The sequence below is a fragment of the Dendronephthya gigantea genome, unplaced genomic scaffold, assembly GCF_004324835.1.
Source record: "Dendronephthya gigantea isolate DGI-Jeju-01 unplaced genomic scaffold, DenGig_1.0 000057F, whole genome shotgun sequence".
Classification (NCBI taxonomy): domain Eukaryota; kingdom Metazoa; phylum Cnidaria; class Anthozoa; order Malacalcyonacea; family Nephtheidae; genus Dendronephthya; species Dendronephthya gigantea.
This window is the reverse complement of record NW_021163067.1, coordinates 561,404-580,430: the sequence shown is the minus strand read 5'-3', so window position 1 is coordinate 580,430 and position 19,027 is coordinate 561,404. Positions and strand designations below refer to the sequence as shown.

The 19,027-nt window shown below is 40.6% G+C and overlaps 8 non-coding genes across 8 annotated transcripts; all 8 read right to left on the bottom strand.

Annotated features, from left to right (window-relative positions):
* Positions 1-330: 330 nt before the first annotated feature.
* Positions 331-412, bottom strand: Trnal-uag. The gene has a single exon. It is a non-coding gene; the product is annotated as a tRNA-Leu (tRNA).
* A 498-nt stretch (positions 413-910) lies between these two features.
* Trnal-uaa lies at positions 911-1,008 on the bottom strand. The gene is given in 2 exon segments: positions 911-956; positions 971-1,008. It is a non-coding gene; the product is annotated as a tRNA-Leu (tRNA).
* Positions 1,009-1,124: 116 nt separating this feature from the next.
* On the bottom strand, positions 1,125-1,206 carry Trnal-uag. The gene has a single exon. It is a non-coding gene; the product is annotated as a tRNA-Leu (tRNA).
* Positions 1,207-1,796: 590 nt separating this feature from the next.
* On the bottom strand, positions 1,797-1,894 carry Trnal-caa. Its single transcript is given in 2 exon segments — positions 1,797-1,842; positions 1,857-1,894. It is a non-coding gene; the product is annotated as a tRNA-Leu (tRNA).
* Positions 1,895-2,009: 115 nt separating this feature from the next.
* Positions 2,010-2,091, bottom strand: Trnal-uag. Its single transcript has one exon. It is a non-coding gene; the product is annotated as a tRNA-Leu (tRNA).
* A 714-nt stretch (positions 2,092-2,805) lies between these two features.
* On the bottom strand, positions 2,806-2,887 carry Trnal-aag. The gene has a single exon. It is a non-coding gene; the product is annotated as a tRNA-Leu (tRNA).
* A 507-nt stretch (positions 2,888-3,394) lies between these two features.
* On the bottom strand, positions 3,395-3,492 carry Trnal-caa. The gene is given in 2 exon segments: positions 3,395-3,440; positions 3,455-3,492. It is a non-coding gene; the product is annotated as a tRNA-Leu (tRNA).
* A 115-nt stretch (positions 3,493-3,607) lies between these two features.
* Positions 3,608-3,689, bottom strand: Trnal-uag. Its single transcript has one exon. It is a non-coding gene; the product is annotated as a tRNA-Leu (tRNA).
* Positions 3,690-19,027: the final 15,338 nt, after the last annotated feature.

The following is a 19,027-nucleotide window of genomic DNA, read 5'->3' as shown; positions in this document are numbered from 1 at the left end:
TTCGGAACTAATATCGCTTTCTTCGACGTTATCGACGGGGAAACGACAGAAGTAATTTCAACAAAGTATTTTTTAAAACAATATTATAGGAGTACTAATTTAGCTTTAGTGAAAAATTGTCATGTGTGGGATTCGAACCAACGCCCACTATTGTGGACCAGAATTCCTCACCACGTTCTTGAGTCTGGCGCCTTAGACCGCTCGGCGAACCTGACGAATAGATACTACACCAACAACACCTATTGGTATAAAAAAATGAAAATTTTCCCTATATCATGATGTTAAAATCTAAAAAAAATCTTTCTGCATGAGGTACATCCACCCTGACAGTGGCAGCGGTGGGATTCGAACCCACGCCATCGAAATGACTGGTGCCTAAAACCAGCGCCTTAGACCACTCGGCCACGCTACCGACAACGCGTTGCTCCCCACCTTTCCATATTACAAAGGCTAATTTCCCATAACGAGTACTATCACCTGTGCAAAATGCATTACGATTACATGGTTAAGTGATCTCTCTTATTTGTAGAAAAGTATGCCAATCGGGATTGGGACTTTATATCCGCTGTAAAATATTGTATCTGGTGTATTCTCATCGCCACTAACTTTTTTAAATGTTTCGTTTTCGTTTTCACGATAGGAGGTGTGAGGAAATTTTGATTAACTAAAAAAACTTTTCTAACATGTCGAAATTTATCAGGTGTGGGATTCGAACCTATGCACACAACTGTGGACCAGACATTGTAGACCATTTTAAGTCTGACCACTCGGCCAACCTGACTGTTCGAAATATTTTGGAACTAATATCGCTTTGTTCGACGTTATCGACGGGGAAACGACAGATATAATTTCAACAAAGTATTTTTTAAAACAATATTATAGGAGTACTAATTTAGCTTTAGTGAAAAATTGTCAGGTGTGGGATTCGAACCCACGCCCACTATTGTGGACCAGAATTCCTCACCACATTCTTAAGTCTGGCGCCTTAGACCGCTCGGCCAACCTGACGAGTAGAGACTACAAGAGCAACACCTACTGGTATAAAAAATGAAAATTATCCCTATATCATGAAGTTAAAATCTAAAAAAAAATGTTTCCGAATGAGGTACATCCAAGCCTTACAGTGGCATCGGTGGGATTCGAACCCACGCCATCGAAATGACTGGTGCCTAAAACCAGCGCCTTAGACCACTCGGCCACGCTACCTAAACCTGTATTTTATACAATTTGGCAAAACCAGGTTCTACATAACTGAGCAAAGTTTATTTCATTACTCTTGAAGTATTATAAAATAGACGTACCAGTAATACTAAAATTGCATGTAATTTGGCATTGGTGGGATTCGAACCAACGCCATCGAAATGACTGGTGTCTTAAACCAGCGCCTTAGAACACTCGGCCACGCTACCGACAAAGCGATGCTTCCTAACTTTCCATATTGCAAAGGCTAATTACCCATAACGAGTACTATTGCCTGTGCAAAATGCATTACGATTATATGGTTAAGTATCTCTCTTATTTGTAGAAAAGTATGCCAATCCGGATTGGATCTTTTTCTTACATGTCCGAATTTGTCAGGTTTGGGATTCGAACCGACACACACAACTGTGGACCAGACATCGTAGACCATTTTAAGTCTGGCGCCTTCGACCTATCGACAACCTGACTGCTCAAAATATTTCGGAACTAATATCGCTTTCTTCGACGTTATCGACGGGGAAACGACAGAAGTAATTTCAACAAAGTATTTTTTAAACTAATATTATAGGAGTACTAATTTAGCTTTAGTGAAAAATTGTCAGGTGTGGGATTCGAACCCACGCCCACTATTGTGGACCAGAATTCCTCACCACGTTCTTGAGTCTGGCGCCTTAGACCGCTCGGCCAACCTGACGAATAGATACCACACCAACAACACCTATTGGTATAAAAAAATGAAAATTTTCCCTATATCATGATGTTAAAATCTAAAAAAAATCTTTCTGCATGAGGTACATCCAGCCTGACAGTGGCAGCGGGGGGATTCGAACCCACGCCATCGAAATGACTGGTGCCTAAAACCAGCGCCTTAGACCACTCGGCCACGCTACCGACAACGCGTTGCTCCCCACCTTTCCATATTACAAAGGCTAATTTCCCATAACGAGTACTATCACCTGTGCAAAATGCATTACGATTACATGGTTAAGTGATCTCTCTTATTTGTAGAAAAGTATGCCAATCGGGATTGGGACTTTATATCCGCTGTAAAATATTGTATCTGGTGTATTCTCATCGCCACTAACTTTTTTAAATGTTTCGTTTTCGTTTTCACGATAGGAGGTGTGAGGAAATTTTGATTAACTAAAAAAACTTTTCTAACATGTCGAAATTTATCAGGTGTGGGATTCGAACCTATGCACACAACTGTGGACCAGACATTGTAGACCATTTTAAGTCTGACCACTCGGCCAACCTGACTGTTCGAAATATTTTGGAACTAATATCGCTTTGTTCGACGTTATCGACGGGGAAACGATAGATGTAATTTAAACAAAGTATTTTTTAAAAGAATATTATAGGAGTACTAATTTAGCTTTAGTGAAAAATTGTCAGGTGCGGGATTCGAACCCACGCCCACCATTGTGGACCAGAATTCCTCACCACGTTCTTGATTCTGGCGCCTTAGACCGCTCGGCCACGCTACCTAAGCCTGCAACTGCTACAATTTGGGAAACCCTGCTTTTACATAACAGAGCAAAGTTTATTGCATTACTCTTCAAGTATAAAATAGATGTGACAATAATGCTAAAATTGCATGGAATTTGGCAGCGGTGGGATTCGAACCCACGCCATCGAAATGACTGGTGCCTTAAACCAGCGCCTTAGACCACTCGGCCACGCTACCGACAAAGTGTTGCTGCCCAACTTTCCATATTGCAAAGGCTAATTTCTCATAACGAGTACTATTGCCTGTGCAAAATGCATTACGATCATATGGTTAAGTATCTCTCTTATTTGTAGAAAAATATGCCAATCCGGATTGGAACTTTATATCCACTGTATAATATTGTGTCTAGTGTATTCTCATCGCCATTAACTTTTTTAAATGTTTCACTTTCTTTTTCACGATAGGAGGTGTGAGGAAATTTTGACCAGCCAAAAAAACATTTTCTTACATGACCGAATTTTTCAGGTGTGGGATTCAAACCTACGCACACAACTGTTGACCAGGCATCGTAGACCATTTTCAGTCTGGCACCTTCGACCACTCGGCTAACCTGACAGTTCAAAATATTTCGGAGCTAATATCGCTTTCTTCGACGTTATCGACGGGGAAACGACAGAAGTAATTTCAACAAAGTATTTTTTAAAACAATATTTTAGGAGTACTAATTTAGCTTTAGTGAAAAATTGTCAGGTGTGGGATTCGAACCCACGCCCACTATTGTGGACCAGAATTCCTCACCACGTTCTTGAGTCTGGCGCCTTAGACCGCTCGGCCAACCTGACGAATATATACCACACCAACAACACCTATTGGTATAAAAAAATGAAAATTTTCTCTATATCATGATGTTAAAATCTAAAAAAAATCTTTCTGCATGAGGTACATCCAGCCTGACAGTGGCAGCGGTGGGATTCGAACCCACGCTATCGAAATGACTGGTGCCTAAAACCAGCGCCTTAGACCACTCGGCCACGCTACCTAAGCCTGCAGCTGCTACAATTTGGCAAACCCTGATTCTACATAACTGAGCAAAGTTTATTGCACGACTCTTGGTGTATTATAAGATAGACGTGCCAGTAATACTAAAATTGCATGTAATTTGGCAGCGGTGGGATTCGAACCCACGCCATCGACATGACTGATGCCTTAATATAGGAGTACTAATTTAGTATTAGTGGAAAAATATCAGGTGTGGGATTCGAACCCACACCCACCATTGTGGACCAGAATTCCTCACGACGTTCTTGAGTCTGCGGTGTATACTATACAATGGGCAGTAATTTTCCAAATCCTTGAAATGGGTTTAAATTTTTATAGTGAAATATGGCAAAACAGTATGCAATTTACAGTGTAATTTCAAAATGCAATTCATCTACATCATTAATAAGAAGCTGGTAATCATAATGCCCGAATTATTTCGAATGGAGTACTCATTGAATTTCTTGTGAAGTTGATTAGGCCATCAGGACCTCTATAAATATTTCACCGGCACTGCAATAAAACACCTAATGTTTAATACAAGATTAACATCCATAAATTTTCACACCTTACTGGTCAGGGACGCCAGAAAGATGCGAGCTCGAGGGCAAAGGGAGGAAGATTTTTGAGGAAAGGCATTTCTGTTATGAAACTGACTTGAGAGTGTTAGCAAATCATGAACCACTGAATTCGTTTTCTCTTTGTTTCATGATTCCATGATGATTACATGAATATTCTTAAAGCTGATTGGTTGCATTTTACGTGTTATAAAGCAGATATATATTAATACGCTACTCTATATGCGAATACGACTATCAACTGCAAAAGTTGCAAACAATCCTCTGAAATGAAAAGGCTTACTTCTTTGTCCTTTTTATCTTGCCATGCTCGTAAAAGAGAAGAGAGGCAGATGCCCCTGTCAGTAATCCTTTTTGATTTTCAAATATAGTGGCACAAAACTTTGGGATTATAGCATTTCTCAGGAAGCAAAAGCCCAGTCTGAATATTGAAAGTACTCTCAATAATAATTCGACATTTTGTGCATAAGAGCAGGGAGGCATTGCCAGGGTGGCACTTCCTCTCCCAAATTTTGTGTCGGTTCGCAAATATTTCCATGCAGATTTGATGGCCTGATTTGACAATTTTCTTGTGTCCAGCCGACGTAGTGAACTAGTTTTACTGTCGCTCTCATGATCGAGAATGCATTTTAACTCCCAAACAAAATTTATGTTTTAGGTAACTAACTTTTTGCAACTAATTCTGTCAAACTACAGCCGTTAATAAAGAGCGAATACGAAAGGCATCACATTCATTTATTTTAATTTTTCCACGCATAGATAGAATAATAACTCAGGCCGTACAAACGTTGTACAGGATATTATGGCATGCGAGTTAGCCTTAGCCTCTCTATATATATAGTATTGCTAGCATTTAAACTAGAAAAGTTCAGAAATGGCAGACAGAAGAAAACCTTTCAAGATTTCCACAATTTTTCGTAGTTTCAGTGAAGCTATGACAGCGACGCCGGAGAATGGAGGCGGGGGAAGGTATTCGCCCCCCTGGCCTCTGGCTTGTTTTTATTTTTTTCACCTTATAAATGCCCCTCAAATCTGGTTTTCGCCCACCTATTAAGTGACAACGTGTTCCTTCCGGCGTCCCTTAGCTATTGAGACTTCGAAATTAGCTTCTTGAAGTGTTATGTGAAAGGTTATTATTGCAACATTTTAATTTTACAGGATGTCCCCATATTTATCATTATAGATCTAGACCTGGAGTGTGAAGAATTCAGCGAAATATTTCCAGAAGTGGTGATATAATTATTGAGGGAATATTTTGCCGAATCCCTCGAGCGGAGGGTCTATAAAAATGATATATTATACTGAAAAAATATTGTGAGCTTGTAGGATATCCAAACACACAGTACGAAGGCTGAGAAAAGTATTTCTATAAATCAGTAATCAGTGATATTCACCAGTGAATATGAAAAAATCTGGCACTGCTTTGAATACGGATGACGTGAGTGCGATACCGAGAAAAATTTGATGATCACGTGGCAGAAATCTAACTTTCTCATTGGACAATTTGAATTTGAGGTATAATAATAGGCTTGCAATAACTTTACCTTCAGGGAATAATTGTTAATTGGTATAATTACAAAGGTGATTATTGAAAATTCTGTTCTCTGATTGGTCGAGCGACCTCGGATTATTACGCGATAATCGCCCAAGTGGATTCTTCAAATTGGCGGCAAGTTGTTTTTGCCAAAGTGACAGATGTAGAAATACGTTATTTTAGCCAAATACTGTACCTGAAAGAAAAAAAGAAGGGAAAAAATTAGGCACAAATTATTCTCAAGGTAAAAAACTACTTTTTAGAACGCTTTATTTTGCGTAAACATTGTTTTATTTGAATCGCCGTACAACTTTTCAGATATTTGTCTAAGTTTGTAAAACATGTATTTTCTACAATTCGCTTTCTCAATAAATCACCTTTTTAATTATACTAAAACAATTCGACTTCGTCTCGATTCACTTCGACTTCGTCTCGGTTTACTTCGACTTCTTCTCGGTTTTTATTCAGCGATATTCACCCGCCTTTGGCGAATAATTGTTAAATATTGACAAATTACCGAGGAATTTCTCGCGCGATAAAATATCGCGCAATTTTGGGCCGCCTACAATTACACTTTCAAAAACTGCTTGTGAATTTAAAGCGATTGTGTAATAGCCTTTCACATATAATACAAAAACTGTATCAAACAATTGAACTCTAATCCAGTGAACTGGAACGATACCTCCTCATCGTTTTCGTGAAGCCAAAATTCGCGGGACTTTACCTCCAGACGAGCGTAAGGTAACGTGGAGGTAAAATCCACAGAATTTTGGCTTCACAAAAGGAGGTTATAAGGAAGTTATAAGGAGGTTATAAGGAGGTAACGTTCAGTTATTTATTACATTTCACTGACCCCAACCAGGAAGCAAATTAGATGAAGAAGTCTGATCAACAGGGTTGCCAGGTTACTGAATAAATTAGTCAAATATTATTTCCAGAAGCTTTGTTTGAAACAATGTTTAGCTTCTTTATTTACTAAAAGTCTGGCAACCCTGCTGACAAGTGTGTCGCTCAATATTTTGCAGAAGCAAATCATTTTGACTCAAAAGTAACTTTAATTCTTATACACGCGTTCCCGATATCAAAACTGCCTTGTTTTCTCTGCTTTGAGAATGCTGCAGCTTCTAGTTATCCTGTTTGGAAGCGTTGGACTGCTGTTTGATATTGGCGGTGAGTTTCATTGGTAATAATTAGCAATAATTTCTTACTAATTTTTAGTTCTGTATTTCAATTTCTCCCTGACAGTTGATTCGGAGCGTCTTCTATAATCAATCTATCGGGTCAAATGTGAATAAACAGTTTATAAGGTTTACATAGATTTATATAAGGTTTCCAATAGGCGGATCATGTCGCAACGGAAATATTCTTGGAATGCCACTTTTTAAAGTGCATATCATGCAGTTAAACGTCAATCAGCTCGTTATGTCCGCTTTATTTTTATTTGATTTTATTTGTAAAATATGGTTCTTAATTTTGTTGGATATAACTTTTTGAAATGCCCGTTAGGCGTCCTATTAGTTAACATGCACCGAAGGACTTATAACCGCATTAACGAACGAAACTTACGTTAAGATCATTGTTCCCTACTGGCTGGGACTGCCAAATTTGTTCGTTACCGTAAAATGCCAGGCCCTCATTGGTTGAACATTTAGTGTCAGGTATGATATATTCATAATCGAAAATAAGTTTGCAGTTCTGTTTTGCATAAGTTCTTTCAACGCAAGTTGATTGCTTAAAATATATTCTAATCTTAAAACGCCTTTAAGCCTAGTTTACACTTGTCTGGGATTCCCTTTGGGCTTTGTCCTCAGACAAAGTTGACCGCTGGTGTGCAAAATGCTTTTTTGAGACTATCGGAAAGTAATACAATGGATCCTCGATTCTTAGGAGCCAGTGTGATCCAGGCCTTACACTGATCGATCATTATATATAGCTTATGCATGTACATTCAAGTTCATTTGACATTATGTAGACCCTAAAATTCGCTCGACTTCATGGATTACCCTGCGTCCTCTCATTGAAGGCAGTAAAACTTTTAGTTCTATACTAGAAGTTCATGTATTCTCGCAGCTTGGTAATTTCAACTAAATAAATGTTTGATTGTAAAAGACTGCTTCATATTTCCATATTTATTGTGCTGAGAGAGCATGTCCCAAAGGACTAATAGTCTTGATCTATCTTATGACATGAAAATTTACACCGGCATTGCATGCGAGTTATAATTGTTTTCTAACATTTCACAATGTTGTGCTTGTTTCGCGACCATCATATAAAAATTAATAGTGTCAGGTGCAGGTATATGGGATGCTTTTTCCACAATCCTATGCTACAAAATTTATGGAAAATACCGAAAATATAACGAAACATTGCAATCAATGAAAAATAGTCGATTGCAATGTTTTCAAAAACAATGTTTTGAAAACATTGCAATCGACTACTTACTTTTAACGAACATCAACATGCTTACATGCATACATCGTCTCATTTGCAATTATTATACATCTAGCCAATCACAATTAGAACTTTTACGTTCGTACATTTGCATAACTGAATATAACGTCGCTTACGGTCTTCGGTGCATGTTAACTATTATATAGTTAACATGCACAACGTAACGTTAGCGTACGAATACTGATTCCGTTATGTTAAAAAGTAATTGGATTGCCAAGAACCAACCTTTATGAAAAAAACTTTGTGATATGTCATTCATAACAATGAAGGACAATGAACTGCGGAAATTACAGTGCCTATTTTCTACAGTGTGTATAAAAAAAATTCGAATCCAACTTTGACAGGCTGCTGTGTATAAAATACTAAAGTAAACGTTATAATTTTTATATGGCAACAAAGATTAGCTTATTTAGTTTGCGATTATACCGTTCTTATATCGACACGACCAAAACTGGCCGAGTTATCGTCTTTTAAAAATTGTTGCTCGAATTGTTGCCGAAATCAATTTTTTCCGCCGATGGGAATTCGAAATGAGACCACCAGACAAAAGAAAATGCAAATTTAAATAATGGAGGCATTGTGTTCTTCAAACTTCTATCGTTTAATATTGAATAAGGAGAATTTTTGAGATAAATTTGCGTTTTAGTTTTCAGTAATGATTAGATTTTAAAGCCCTTTGGGATTAATTTTCAATAAAACAAACGTCCAGTTCCCATCGGCGGAAAATGGTGATTTTTATTAACTTTTTTTGTCGAACCAGTACTTCTTCATTTTTCAACAAAATTACACGTACAACGTGTCATTTGAAAGAGAAATAAATGAACTTAACAATGATGTAAAAATCAACCAAGTTTGTCAAATATATTTTGCATTATTACACGCAAAATTTCGATTCGAATTTTTTTTATACACCCTGTATATTTATGAAAATACTTTAAAAATTTAAAAAGCTTAAATAATAACCCTAATATTCATATATTCATTCAATACCAAAAGATCGTAGGCCTCTAGGAATTATTAGGGTTGCAGTTTTTGATACAACCAGTATATGTTCCTATGCAATCTTCCCAAAAGTGCGTGAAGGCTAGCATATTTTATATTTTTTTCAACCCACTGCATCATCATCAGAATCCAGTTCCAGTGTTGTTCAACCTACTCCATCACCATCAGAATCCAACTCCAGTGTTGTTAAACCTATTGCGTCATCTTCAGAATCCAGGATTTCTTCACAAAACGAACATTTGAACTTTACTGAGTTGACAAGATCATGGCCTTTTGGCTCTTATTTCTTAGGGTCTCAGTGCGCATGGCGTGGTTGCTACTCCGTTGGTTGCTACCGAACCTAACCCTAAGGGCTGCTTTCCATTTACGCGTTTTTCATACGCACGTACACGCACGGGAAATTTGAAATGCTTCCAAATTTTTATTATTTAACATCCTGGGGCCGGTTGTATCAAGCCCGTTTAGCTTAAACGGTGGATAAGTTCAAAATAGAAAGCAAGTCTATCGTTTTATTCAACAAGCAAACTAAATGTTTTCAACCTTAATACAAAGATACTGTTTACAACTACATATTCCGTGCATAATATTCAAGTTGGTTCATTCAAGAGAGATGTAAAAGTGTTATTTAATTTTGACTAATCCACCGTTTAAGCTAAACGGGCTTGATACAACCGGCCCCTGGTCTACAAGTGCAAACTAAAATGTGCAGAAAACTACCTTCTTTCGATTTATTTACTTAATAGTTTTTTCAACGATAGAATATATAAGGATTTAGAATTTTACGTGCAGTTACTCGTTTTTCATACGTACGTACGCGCACGTAAAAGGCTCTTTTCCAGTCCTCGCAATGGCGAACCCACAAACCCGCTGCGAGGGTTTTCATCCAATGAAAATGTTTTTATATTGATTTTAATTACATGCACCCACCTCCAGCGAGCTTGCGAGTGTGGGTTTTCCGCGGGTTTTGTTTTAAAATGGCCTTTATGCGACTGACAAGTAATGAGCGCGGCGCAAATATTTCTGGAGAATAATATTATAATACTGTATTAATAAAATTTCTCCAGGTTTTTCTCAAGGTTTTCTTTATTTCTTTTGATATTCTTGCTTACGAAGGTCAGACTTATTTCGGATAATATTTTTTCGGTAGACGCAAAGCCTCAGGACAAAGCTGACATCTTTCGTTTAACTCGTGTATTGATATTCCTCGGAAGATTTCATCGGCCAAATTTGATCCGCACGATACGTGTGACATGTCTCCATTGCATTACCAGAAATTTGCGACATGATAATTTGCATGTATACTAATTTGCATTTAACTTTCAGTATAATGTCCTTCAACTTTTACTATAAAATACATATAGTAAATAGACAAAACTTAAAAATGCCCTTGCCCTAGACCTTGCCCACTGTTTGCCGACCTCTAGATCGGTAGAGCAGCTGTTTAGAAACGTTTTGGTGACAGGATTTTTTAGCTTGGGCATTTCTGCATTCGGCCAAATTTAAAAATATATTGCTCAAAGTTTTGTCCGTGTGCTGTCCACGAACTTATAAAATCGCTCACATTGATTCGAATATTTCGATTCAGGTAGTTGATGAATTGACGTATAATGTACCAAAAAAAATTGTTTAAGATATTCTCTTTCGTATTTGTGTATAAACTTTTCTATACGGCTCGGATTTTTACTGCAATCACTTTAAAAAATATTATCAGTCTTGTCTGGAACTTGAACAATACGAAGGCTATATACACATTTGTTCACAATCATTTGGCCGAACGTAGAAATACCTAAGGAAAATAATTCGATCATTAAAACGTTGGGAAACGGCTGTTCTATTGATCCAGAGGTCGGCAAACAGTGGGCAAGATCTAGGTCAACGGCATTTTTAGGTTTTGTATATTTACTATATGTATTTTATAGTGAAAGTTGAAGGCCATTATGCTGAAAGTTAAATGCAAATTAGTATACATGCAAATTATCATGTCGCAAATTTCTGGTAATGGTTAGGATCGCGGTTGTTCAACCTCATACTTCGGGTTTTCCTTCGCTGTTGTTCTGCAAAACCAACATTTATGTTTCTTGATGACCCATTTTCAGTTACCTAAATACGCTTTTGCCAATTTTTCTCAGTCCTTTTCCAGGCTAATTTTCAGTCATCAGTAAAAAAAACTTCATAAAATAGGAGACAAATCGATCATTACTACTACAAGCTCCTACATAGCAATATTTCACCCTTATATTATTTATTATCAATGTGTTATCCTGTTCATCAATGGGGAAATAATCTGCATGGATCACCAGTCACATTAATCTTGATAAAGTTGTTAAGAAAATTAAACAATAAGAAAATGTTAATATATCAAAATTTCAATCAATACATATCCACACAAAATAATAATTCATATTCATTGGTATACCATGCTCTGTTATAAACGCACCAGGCAGACATATGATATGGGCAAAGGCGACAACAATCATTATATTAGACGAAAAATGCTGAAATTGCAGCTAGGATTCATACTTATATAAAAGATTAAAAATTCTTGCAACTAGCTATGTGAAAGCGTAATCACGTTTATAAACGTATTCCCGTTAATCATTTTATTATTTCATTTTATCTATTCTAGGTTGTTCAACTGTAACGGTGTCTCCGTCAATGTCAGTTCATAGCGTTAAATTTGGAGAAACACCATTTTTATCCTGGTCGATATCCAATAAACCCAGTCAATCAATGTCGATGTACACCATGGGTGCTCAACCCAGTCAATCAATGTCAATGTACACCATGGGTGTTCAACCCAGTCCATCACTGTCAATGTACACCATGGGTGCTCAACCCAGTCAATCAATGTCTATGTACACCATTGGTGCTCAACCCAGTCAACCCATGTCGATGTACACCATGGGTACTCAACCCAGTCAATCAATGTCGATGTACACCACGGGTGCTCAACCCAGTCAATCAATGTCGATGTACACCATGGGTGTTCAACCCAGTCAATCAATGTCTATGTACACCACGGGTACTGAACCCAGTCAATCAATGTCAAAGTACACCATGGGTGGTCAACCCAGTCAATCAATGTCGATGTACACCATTGGTACTCAACCCAGTCAATCAATGTCAATGTACACCATGGGTGGTCAACCTACTCAATCAATGTCAATGTACACCAAGGGTGCTAAACACAGTCAATCAATGTCAATGTACACCATGGGTACTCAACCCAGTCAATCAATGTCGATGCACAGCATTGGTGTTCAACCCAGTCAATCAATGTCGATGTACACCATGGGTGTTCAATCCAGTCAATCAATGTCCATGCACACGATGGGTGTTCAATCGAGTCAATCAATGTCAACGTACACGATGGGTGCGCAACGCAGTCAATCCATGTCAATGCACACGATGGGTGCTCAACCAAGTCAATCAATGTCAATGAACACGATGGGTGCTGAACCTAGTCAATCAATGTCTATGCACACGATGGCTGCTCAACCCAGTCAATCAATGTCAATGTACACGATCAGAGTTCAACCCAGTCAATCAATGTCAATCTACACCATGGGCGTTCAAACAAGTCAATCAATGTCAATGTACACCATGGGTGCTCAACCTAGTGAATCAATGTCAATGAACACCATGGGTGCTCAACCCAGTCAATCAATGTCTATGTACACCATTGGTGCTCAACCCAGTCAATCAATGTCGATGTACACCATGGGTACTCAACCCAGTCAATCAATGTCGATGTACACCACGGGTGCTCAACCCAGTCAATCAATGTCGATGTACACCATGGGTGTTCAACCCAGTCAATCAATGTCTATGTACACCACGGGTACTGAACCCAGTCAATCAATGTCAATGTACGCCATGGGTACTCAAGCCAGTCAATCAATGTCAAAGTACACCATGGGTGGTCAACCCAGTCAATCAATGTCGATGTACACCATTGGTACTCAACCCAGTCAATCAATGTCAATGTACACCATGGGTGGTCAACCTACTCATTCAATGTCAATGTACACCAAGAATGCTAAACACAGTCAATCAATGTCAATGTACACCATGAGTACTCAACCCAGTCAATCAAAGTCGATGCACACCATTGGTGTTCAACCCAGTCAATCAATTTCGATGTACACCATGGGTGTTCAACCCAATCAATCAATGTCTATGTACACCACGGGTACTGAACCAAGTCAATCAATGTCAATGTACGCCATGGGTACTCAAGCCAGTCAATCAATGTCAAAGTACACCATGGGTGGTCAACCCAGTCAATCAATGTCGATATACACCATTGGTACTCAACCCAGTCAATCAATGTCAATGTACACCATGGGTGGTCAACCTACTCAATCAATGTCAATGTACACCAAGGGTGCTAAACACAGTCAATCAATGTCAATGTACACCATGGGTACTCAACCCAGTCAATCAATGTCGATGCACAGCATTGGTGTTCAACCCAGTCAATCAATGTCGATGTACACCATGGGTGTTCAATCCAGTCAATCAATGTCCATGCACACGATGGGTGTTCAATCGAGTCAATCAATGTCAACGTACACGATGGGTGCGCAACGCAGTCAATCCATGTCAATGCACACGATGGGTGCTCAACCAAGTCAATCAATGTCAATGAACACGATGAGTGCTGAACCTAGTCAATCAATGTCTATGCACACGATGGCTGCTCAACCCAGTCAATCAATGTCAATGTACACGATGAGAGTTCAACCCAGTCAATCAATGTCAATCTACACCATGGGCGTTCAAACCAGTCAATCAATGTTAATGTACACCATGGGTGCTCAACCTAGTGAATCAATGTCAATGTACACGATGGGTGTTCAACCCAGTCAATCAATGTCAATGAACACCATGGGTGCTCAACCCAGTCAATCAATGTCGATGTACACCATGGGTGTTCAATCCAGTCAATCAATGTCCATGCACACGATGGGTGTTCAATCGAGTCAATCAATGTCAACGTACACGATGGGTGCGCAACGCAGTCAATCCATGTCAATGCACACGATGGTGCTCAACCAAGTCAATCAATGTCAATGAACACGATGGGTGCTGAACCTAGTCAATCAATGTCTATGCACACGATGGCTGCTCAACCCAGTCAATCAATGTCAATGTACACGATGAGAGTTCAAGCCAGTCAATCAATGTCAATCCACACCATGGGCGTTCAAACCAGTCAATCAATGTCAATGTACACCATGGGTGCTCAACCTAGTGAATCAATGTCAATGTACACGATGGGTGTTCAACCCAGTCAATCAATGTCAATGAACACCATGGGTGCTCAACCCAGTCAATCAATGTCTATGTACACCATTGGTGCTCAACCCAGTCAATCAATGTCGATGTACACCATGGGTACTCAACCCAGTCAATCAATGACGATGTACACCACGGGTGATCAACCCAGTCAATCAATGTCGATGTACACCATGGGTGTTCAACCCAGTCAATCAATGTCTATGTACACCACGGGTACTGAACCCAGTCAATCAATGTCAATGTACGCCATGGGTACTCAAGCCAGTCAATCAATGTCAAAGTACACCATGGGTGGTCAACCCAGTCAATCAATGTCGATGTACACCATTGGTACTCAACCCAGTCAATCAATGTCAATGTACACCATGGGTGGTCAACCTACTCATTCAATGTCAATGTACACCAAGGGTGCTAAACACAGTCAATCAATGTCAATGTACACCATGGGTACTCAACCCAGTCAATCAATGTCGATGCACACCATTGGCGTTCAACCCAGTCAATCAATGTCGATGTACACCATGGGTGTTCAATCCAGTCAATCAATGTCCATGCAAACAATGGGTGTTCAATCGAGTCAATCAATGTCAACGTACACGATGGGTGCGCAACGCAGTCAATCCATGTCAATGCACACGATGGGTGCTCAACCAAGTCAATCAATGTCAATGAACACGATGGGTGCTGAACCTAGTCAATCAATGTCTATGCACACGATGGCTGCTCAACCCAGTCAATCAATGTCAATGTACACGATGAGTGTTCAACCCAGTCAATCAATGTCAATCTACACCATGGGCGTTCAAACCAGTCATTCAATGTCAATGTACACCATAGGTACTCAACCCAGTCAATCAATGTCAATGTACACGATGGGTGTTCAACCCAGTCAATCAATGTCAATGAACACGATGGGTGCTCAACCAAGTCAATCAATGTCAACGCTCACGATGGGTGCTCAACCAAGTCAATTAATGTCAGTGCAGACGATGGGTGCTCAACCAAGTCATTCAATGTCAATGCACACGATGGGTGCTCAACCAAGTCAATCAATGTCAGTGCAGACGATGGGTGCTCAACCAAGTCATTCCATGTCAATGTACACGATGAGTGTTCAACCCAGTCAATCAATGTCAATGAACACGATGGGTGCTCAACCCAGTCAATCAATGTCAACGCACACGATGGGTGCTCAACCAAGTCAATCAATGTCATTGCAGACGATGGGTGCTCAACCAAGTCATTCAATGTCAATACACACAATGGGTGTTCAATCAAGTCAATCAATGTCAATGCACACGATGGGTTCTCAACCCAGTCAATCAATGTCAATGCACACGTATGGTGCTAAACCCACTCAATCAATGTCAAGGCACACGATAGGTGCTCAACCCAGTCAATCAATGTCAATGCACACGATGGGTGTTCAACCCAGTCAATCATTGTCAATTCACACACTGGGTGTTCAATCCAGTCAAACAATGTCAATGCACACGATGAGTATTCAACCGAGTCAATCAATGCCAATGCTCACGGGGGATGCTCAAGCCAGTCAATCAATGTCAATGCACACGTTGGGTGCTCAACCCAGTCAATCAATGTCAATACGCACAATGGGTGTTCAGTCAAGTCAATCAATGTCAATGCACACGATGGGTTCTCAACCCAGTCAATCAATGTCAATGCACACGATTGGTGCTAAACCCAGTCAATCAATGTCAACGCACACAATGGGTTCTCAACCCAGTCAATCAATGTCAATGCACACGATGGGTGCTCATACCAGTCAATCAATGTCAGTGCACACTATGGGTGAACAACCAAGTCAATCAATGTCAATGCACACGATGGGTGCTCAACCCAGTCAATCAATGTCAATGCACACGATGGGAGTTCAACCCAGTCATTCAATTTCAATTCACACAATAGGTGTTCAATCCAGTCAATCAATGTCAATTCACACAATGAGTAGTCAACCGAGTCAATCAATGCCAATACACAAGATGGATGCTCAAGCCAGTGAATCAATGTCAATGCACACGATGGGTGCTCAACCCAGTCAATCAATGTCAATTCACACAATGGGTGTTCAATCCAGTCAATCAATGTCAATGCACACGATGGATGCTCAAGCAATTCAATCAATGTCATTGCACACAATGGGTGCTCAACCCAGTCAATCAATGTCAATGCACACGATGGGTGCTCAACCCAGTCAATCAATGTCAATACACACGATGGGTGCTCAACCTAGTCAATCAACGTTAATACACACGATGGGTGCTCAACCCAGTCGATCAATGTCAGTGCACACGATGGGTGCTCAACCAAGTCAATCAATGTCAATGCACACGATGGGTGCTCAACCCAGTCAATCAATGTCAATACACACAATGGGTGTTCAATCAAGTCAATCAATGTCAATGCACACGATGGGTTCTCAACCCAGTCAATCAATGTCAATGCACACGATTGGTGCTAAACCCAGTCAATCAATGTCAACGCACACGATGGGTGCTCAACCCAGTCAATCAATGTCAATGCACACGATGGCTGTTCAACAAAGTCAATCAATGGCAATGCACCCGACGGGTGTTCAATCGAGTCAATCAATGTCAATGCACACGATGGGTGCGCAACCTAGTCAATCCATGTCAATGCACACGATGGGTGCTCAACCAAGTCAATCAATGTCAATGCACGCGATGGGTGCTCAACCAAGTCTATCAATGTCAACGTACACGATAGGTGCTCAACCCAGTCAATCAATGTCAATGCACACGATGGGTGCTGAACAAAGTGAATCAATGTCAATGCACACGATGGGTGCTCAACCCAGTCAATCAATGTCAATGCACACGATAAGTGCTCAACCAAGTGAATCAATGTCAATGCTCACGATGGGTGCTCAACCCAGTCAATCAATGTCAATGCACACGATGGGTGCTCAACCAAGTCAATCAATGTCAATGCACACGATTGGTGGTCAACCAAGTCAATCAATGTCAATGCACACGATGGGTGCGCAACCCAGTCAATCCATGTCAATGCAAACGATGGGTGCTCCTCAACCCAGTCAATCAATGTCAATACACAGGATGAGTGTTCAACCCATTCAATCAATGTCAATTCACACGATGGGTGCTCAACCCAGTCAATCAATGTCAATGCACACGATGGGTTCTCAACCCAGTCAATCAATGTCAATGCACACGATGGGTGCTCAACCCAGTCAATCAATTTCAATGCACACGATGAGTGTTCAATTCAGTCAATCAATGTCAATGCACACCGTGGGTGCTCAACCAAATCAATCAATGTCAATTCACACAATGGGTGCTCAACCCAGTCGATCAATGTCAGTGCACACGATGGGTGCACAACCAAGTCAGTCAATGTCAAAGTACACCGTGGGAGCTCAAACGAGTCAATCAATGTCAATGCACACGATGAGATTTCTATTCAGTCAATCAATGTCAATGCATACGATGGGTGCTCAACCCAGTCAATCAATGTCAATGCACGCGATAGGTGCTCAATCCAGTCAATCCATGTCAATGCACACGATGAGTGTTCAACCGAGTCAATCAATGTCAGTGCACACGATGGATTCTCAACACAGTCAATGAATGTCAATGCACACGATGGGTGCTCAAGACAGTCAGTCAATGTCAAAGTACTCATTTGGAGGTCAAACGAGTCATTTAATGTCAATGTACACCATGGGGGCTCTACCTAGTCAATCAATGTCAATGTACACTATTAGTGCTCAACCCAGTCAATCAATGTCAATGTACACCATAGGTGCCCAATTCAATCGATCAATGCCAATATACACAAAACTAATGTCCATTTCAATGTCACCATTGAGATCAATGTCACCATCAAAGACAATGCGTGAACCTATATCAACGTCGTTAACAAAGTCTATGTCAGAATTAAAATCACCATCACCATCACCATCACCATCACCATAACCATCACCATCACCATCACCATCACCATCACCATCACCATCACCATCACCATCACCATCACCATCACCATCACCATCACCATCACCATCGCCATCGCCATCGCCATCGCCATCGCCATCGCCATCGCCATCGCCATCGCCATCGCCATCGCCATCTCCATCGCCATCGCCATCGCCATCGCCATCGCCATCGCCATCGCCATCGCCATCGCCATCGCCATCGCCATCGCCATCGCCATCGCCATCGCCATCGCCATCGCCATCGCCATCGCCATCGCCATCGCCATCGCCATCGCCATCGCGCATCGCCATCGCCATCGCCATCGCCATCGCCATCGCCATCGCCATCGCCATCGCCATCGCCATCGCCATCGCCATCGCCATCGCCATCGCCATCGCCATCGCCATCGCCATCGCCATCGCCATCGCCATCGCCATCGCCATCGCCATCGCCATCGCCATCGCCATCGCCATCGCCATCGCCATCGCCATCG